General features: G+C 32.2%; 1 long non-coding RNA gene across 3 annotated transcripts; it reads right to left on the minus strand.

The window, feature by feature from the left end:
- Positions 1–3452: 3452 nt before the first annotated feature.
- On the minus strand, positions 3453–6120 carry LOC110707493. 3 transcript variants are annotated; one of them, XR_002508507.1, is made up of 4 exons: positions 5905–6119; positions 5512–5634; positions 3885–4069; positions 3459–3795 (listed from the first exon to the last, which is right to left on the minus strand). It is a non-coding gene; the product is annotated as an uncharacterized LOC110707493 (long non-coding RNA). The 3 variants fall into 3 exon arrangements; XR_002508506.1 differs by having other exon boundaries at positions 3453–4103; positions 5905–6120; XR_002508505.1 differs by having other exon boundaries at positions 3457–4069; positions 5905–6118.
- Between the last annotated feature and the right edge of the window lie 473 nt (positions 6121–6593).

Raw genomic sequence — 6593 nt, forward strand, 5'->3', positions numbered from 1 at the left:
CCTTTAACCACCACACAAAACCCTTAAACCCCCAAATTAAAAATCTAGGGCTTGGAATTGGGTTGGTAGGGTTTTAGCGTAGTTAAAGGGAGGAAAGGGTGTGGAACCAACAGAGGGTCGAGGTGGGGTGTTGCCTACGCCAGCGCGCGGTTCAAGGGTTCGCGCCGGCGGTGGGGGGTGGCGAAGGTGGGGGCAAGGTAGCAGGGATAGGGGTGAGCAAATCAGGTACTCGGTCAAAATTTTAGGATCCGGACCCAAAATTTGTTGGGATCGGGTCCTAAAATTTAGAACAGAATTGGAACCGGTACAATCGGGTCCTAAAATTTAGAACCAGAATTGGAACCGGTACAATCGGGTCCTAAAATTTAGGAATTGGAATTAGTCCACCGGGTACCGACTCTGGTTCCGGATACCCACTCATATACATAAGTGTTAAAATATAATACAAATCATAATATTTTATTGGTTTATTTTAACTTTAGGTTCAATATTTATATCTTAGTATGCATTAAGCTATTTTATTTACATTAAATATTAATATTATTTTTTTTAGTTGTACAAACTAGTTATATTCAACATATTTTTGTTTTTATAAAATATATTTAGTTAAATGCATGTTGGGTAACCGGGTATCCAACCGGTTTCGGTTCAAAATACTCGAGAATTGGAATTGGAAACAGTTGCAACCGGGTTCTTAAATTATCATCCAGAATTGGAACCACCGGGTCCAATTCCAATTTCGAACCCGCCGATTCCTTATCGGCTTTGTTTTCAATTTCAGGTACCCAGAATTTTAGCTCATCCCTAGCTGGGATGGCTAGTAATTTTTTTTACAAGAATTTTTTTATTAGTTAGAAACTTAATTCCTTTTTAATTAATCTAATTAGTTGTTAATTACAAATTCATTGTCATAATATAGAAACTTATCAAAAGTAATGTTATTTTGGAGAATAGTGTAAAAAAATTTGTTACCATTGAAAATGTGCAATTTTATATAGCTACCAATGAGAATTTCCCTAAAAACCAACTAGAATGATACTATATTAATAGTTAATTTAACTATCATTTAACAAGCTGTTGTTGACTAATTTATTTCATGACCATGTGGTAATGTGGAAATGATTCGATGAAAACATCTTAACATGAGACAGCTTAAATAACTAATATATATACATCACAAACTTTTTAAAAAATCAGGTGTACAATAATTATTGTACATCTATTATAAAGATAGTCTAAATTGCCCAAAAGTTACTCCTGAAATGAATAAAAGTTATCCCAATAGGCATAAAAGTAACCCAATACAAATAAAAATTATCTACGCTTTATTAGTGATTGAATGACTAAAAATCAAATATTAGTGATTGAATATAATTTTATTACCTTTATAAAACTTTTCTTGTTGTGTATTTATATAAAAAAAAAGTGTATTATGTTTAAAGTTATCTAAAAAAAAGAAAAAAGTTACCCTAAAATTAGCTAAAAGTTACCCTTATACTACTTGATTTACACTAATATTATTGTAAATCGGGTGTATACAAAAGTTTTTGTATATGCATATAGTGAAATAATATGTTCAGAATATATATATTTTTTTTTTCACAAGATCAGATTGTGGATATATCAATATAATTGATACTAAATAATTTTACACGAACAAAAGCCACTTCATTGGTAAAACGACGAATAAAACACTCACCAATATATATTTTTTTAATTATTAAATAACAATTTTATCATGTATAAGTAAATTTTTTTTTCCGTCAAAAAAAAAAAGAAAGTAATAGTAACTGCAATTAAAATACATCGTAATCTATGCTAAATTGCTAATAGTATATTTTTGGTACAACAAATAAATCTATTTTAAGCATATATTGCCAAGGAGATAAAAATTGTCATGAAATTAATAAAATGTGATATTCTGTAAAAATAACAGTATTCCGTAATAGTAATAGTAATAATAATAATAATAATAATAATAATAAATACATTTTAAGATTTTAACGTCTACACCGAGTAATGCGGCTACAGCCACGACGGTAGGGGTTGGCGGCAGCACCAGGACGGCAGTTATAATACGAGGCACCGCGTCGGGAGCATGGAACATGATTCCTCCTAAGCGCACCATAGCTGATATACCTTCTTGATGCTAATATACGCCGGTTTGACTCAGAGTCAAGAAGGAACTCCTCTTGATCATCCCCTTCAAAGCATTCCCCAATCGTCCCTTGGCAACTGGACAACGTCGTTGATGGGACCATCCATTGTCCGACATCGAACTCGATATCAACAGTTGATGACGGTGAGTAACCACCGGCGGCTATGATGAACAACAATAATGCTATTGAAAACATGAAGGCCACTCTGAAATCTGCCATGATCGCGACCACAAGTTTTCCCGTAATCTAACACTTACCTTACTTAGCTTGACACTTTTTTTTATATAAAAATTTAGAACTTTTTAGAGAGTGTCTCAAGTTTAAGGGTGTGAAAGCTAAAACAAATTGATGTGGTTCACAGGTGTTTTGGGAAAGTGAAGATGAGTTGTGGAGTGGAAATGGGGTTATTAAGTAATGGTTGAGAATAATTTGGCATGGTTTGTAAAGGCATTTAACTAGATATGCCCACTTTAATATTGACTTTTTTTTGTTGTTGTTAGATTTAAGTTCACACTTCACATGGCTAATACACCTTTTGTTGTGGCTTATGATTGATGGCAACTACCATTTCTTACAATACATTTCTCACTTTACAAAAGTTTTGTTTCGTACTCGTATCACTTAGCTGTATTATTTTGTCAAATGTGTGACGTTTTCCTTTTTCTAAATCAATAAAGGAGTTTATTTTTTAATTTTGATTGGCAATCATATGATTATTAAATTGAGTTTCTTGTTGCGTTACTTCAATTTTGTTTATCAAAAAAATTAAAAGAATGAAGGTCCTCCTTGGCAATTGCCAATTCGCCTCTATTAGAAATTCCGTGGTTTTTGGACGCTTTTAAGGCTTGTTTTCGACACAAAAAAGGGTCAGAAATTTTTTTTCTCGACGCTTTAAAAAAGCGTCGGAAAAACGTCAGTCGAGAAATTTGTCGGACGCCTAAAAGCGTCGCCATTCTCGACGGTTTTTATTGTCCAAATTATTATACGAAGCGTCGAAACATCTGTTAGTTCGCGCAATATCTTAGGTTTGGCGACGCTTTTATTTGTCTATAATCACAAAATTGCAACGCTTTATTTGTCATATGTTAGACGTCCTCTATTTTATCGACGCTTTTTTCTGTCCATATTTTTAAATTTAGCGACGCTTTTTGTAGTCCTTACTCTTTGTAAATGTATCCAATATGCGAGAATGTTTATTGACATTAAAAAGTGACAAATAATTATATTATTACTAAGAAAATAATCAAAATATACCAAAAATAAGCTAGATAAAAGATGCTAAAAATCAAGATATATTTAGATATAGTTAAGTACCAAAAATTACATCACTAAAGTTAAATTATTCATAATTCTTTCTTATATTAACCACATAAACATTGATAAACAAATAAAAATTACATACAATATGCTTATCTACTATAAGATGTTTAGATTAAACAAAAAAAAAGAAGACTACTACTCCGTATCATTTTATATATTTAACAGCTTCTTTCTTATGCAAGTGTGTAGCTGATTTGGTAAGACATTCTTAGTGGAATAACTTGACACCGCAATGCTTCTGTAGATACTACTTGACTAGATACTAAGGCAGCCTCCTTTCAGGACTCGGATCAACACGCAAAACTCTGCTCCATAGCTGCAAGAAGTTTTACTATACATCAAAACAACTAGTGAAATTACAAAGGCTGCAAGGTTCGGAAGAATACATTGTACGGGTTTTCTTACCTGTTCAGGAGTGGAAACCTATGCAATTTCATGAATACGGCTCTTAAGCTTATCTAGGTTGGGTGGCCTCTTGTAGTCTTGTGTCTATGCATTCGCACTAACAAGCAATCTAAGAGGTAAAGGATAAATCACCCATACATTTACTCAAGTTTTTAGTCCCAATCTGCTGAGCCGGATTTGGCTTCCTGCAAAACAACCCTTCTTAAACGCAAATCAACCCTGCCATAAATAAACCAGTACATAACACAAGAAATTGAAGAGTGAGCACATCTAAACTTGCATATAAAGATTAAAAAAAAGTAAACTTTTACAAAAAAATTATGAGGTTAATAAGTTGGTTTACATCTAAAATATCATGCTTAGAATATTTAATGTTCTTCCTCAACATTCTTGGATTAAAGGAAATAAATTGGCAAGACCAAAGGACTAGTATATACCAGCAAGCACAACAACATATTGAAAGAATGCATTAAAGTTGAAGTGCTCTACCAAACAAGGAGACATAAAAACACATTTGGATGATTGTAAACATAGGCAGGCAGAAATTGTAATGAGAGCAAACATAGGTCAATATTTATCATATTTATTTGAACAAGGTAGAGAAAAAACCAACAGAAACTGTGCTTGATATAGTTTAAATAATACGAGTAGATTATACAATCGAAGAACGAACATAGTGCATTACTCGCCTCTATAGGATACCTGTGCCAAATACATTGTACTCCAACCTCATGAACTGCAATGAAGGCTAAAAGTTGTCCAGAAGTAAAGAAGGCAGCAACATCACTAATAATAATCTAGGCGGAGCAGAGATCAATAAAATTCTAACTGGGCTATAATGAATGTGAAAAAGACTAAGGAAAAACCCACTACAAGACCATCACCAATTATATCAAGTTGAAATATAAAATATACTCCTATAAGGTGTGCGACAAAATGCTTGAAAGAAAAACTATAAACCTAAAACAAAATACAAAAATTCGATTGTTACATTAATACTATGAGCAGGTACACGAAGCTCTTAGTTGACTTTTCAATTGCCAAATATAGTTAAAACGGAGTATATAAATTCGATTCCACACGTATTAGTGTTATTGCAATAATAAAACCAAAATTCATACGAAATTTGAATAAATTATATAACATCGAAAAGAAAAATATATAATCGCAGAGCATATCTTCACCATAAAAATCATAAGTGATTTTGCAGCATTATTAATCTAGATCCTAAAAATGATAGGTGATTTCAACAGACCGGTGCAAGAGCAAAAATATTTAATCGTAGAGCATCTCTTCACCACAAAGATTGTTTTATATGAAAACAGTTATAGAAAATTTTGCACATGATAAATTAATATAAAAAATATATCACAATCAAAATACAATCCTGCTACTAAACCAAATTTTACCCAAAAAAATCCAAATGTTTTATTAAACAGTAAATTTGCCCAATTGAATCATCAATTAATTAACAACAAAGTTCTTAAACACTAAATCGCAAAAAAAAAAAAAAAAAAAAAAAAAAAAAAAAAAAAAAAAAAAAACTAAACCGAAATCATAAAAAATCGATGAAATTCATACTCAAATATTAGGGAAAAACAATAAATTTAAAGAAGAGAGAATATACTCTTATGTACTGGTGATAATTAGCTTCATGACATCCAGGTTAGTGTGTGAAAAGTTCACGAACAATCACAATCCTTCATTGCTTTTTCCATTTCTTCATCATCCATGATATATTAGGCGAGATCTTTAAAAAAATTGAAAAAGAAGTAAGAAATTAACAACCTAAAATCAAAATCATTGATAAATGAGAGGAAAAAAAAAACCACTTGATAAACACAGATTAGGGAAAACCTCAAAATAGCCAAATTAAAATACAAAATTATACAATTATACCTAAAAACAAATCAAAACGAGTGATGTTAGGAGTAAACTACATAAAATTGAAGACTAACATAAATGAATTGTCCATTGACTTTAATAGACTAAGAAAAGGAGATGTGAAGAAAATTTGAACCTGCAAATTTGCGATAATGCCTAACTGCCTTGAAGATTTCAGATATTGTGATCATACAAAGTAGAAAAATTCATTAACCATAACTTGGAAGCAAATAATGAAAATTTGAGGAGTGAGACTAGAGACTCGTAAGAGAGAGTAGAGGAAAGAGAAGATGTGAGGGTGGAGGTTGAATTGTAGGATTGAAAGGGGATAACCGTAAAACGCTGGTTAGTGGCTACAATGTATATCACGTGCATACGTGACTATTTTTATGTTCTTGACGCGGAAAGTTGTCGAGAAAGTCAAAATGACACTTAAAAGCGTGATTGAAACACGGAATCCTAAATTTAGCTGTGACGGTCTTCCATAGTGTCGAGGGTATAGCGTCGAGATTATATGAATTTTCTAGTAGCGCGCTAGTAATCCTTATTTTTTAAGTTTGTGTGAAAGAGAGTTCACTTTATAAATTTCAAAAGGTTTAATCTTAAAAATACATTGTAGTAGAAAGAGTAACTCATTAGTTCACTTTATAAATTTCAAAAGGTTTCATCTTAAATTTCAAAAGGATCTTATTGTCCACAAACTCGTCGTGGACCCTAAAAAGAAGCTCATCCGGCAAAAGAAAAGAAACCACAATGTGGAAAGAAGTCAGGCGAAAGCTGCCGAGGTTAAAAAGTTGTTAGACGCTGGGTTCATTCGGCCATTTA

This window comes from Chenopodium quinoa, unplaced genomic scaffold (assembly GCF_001683475.1).
Source record: "Chenopodium quinoa cultivar QQ74 unplaced genomic scaffold, ASM168347v1, whole genome shotgun sequence".
NCBI classification, from domain to species: Eukaryota; Viridiplantae; Streptophyta; class Magnoliopsida; order Caryophyllales; family Amaranthaceae; genus Chenopodium; species Chenopodium quinoa.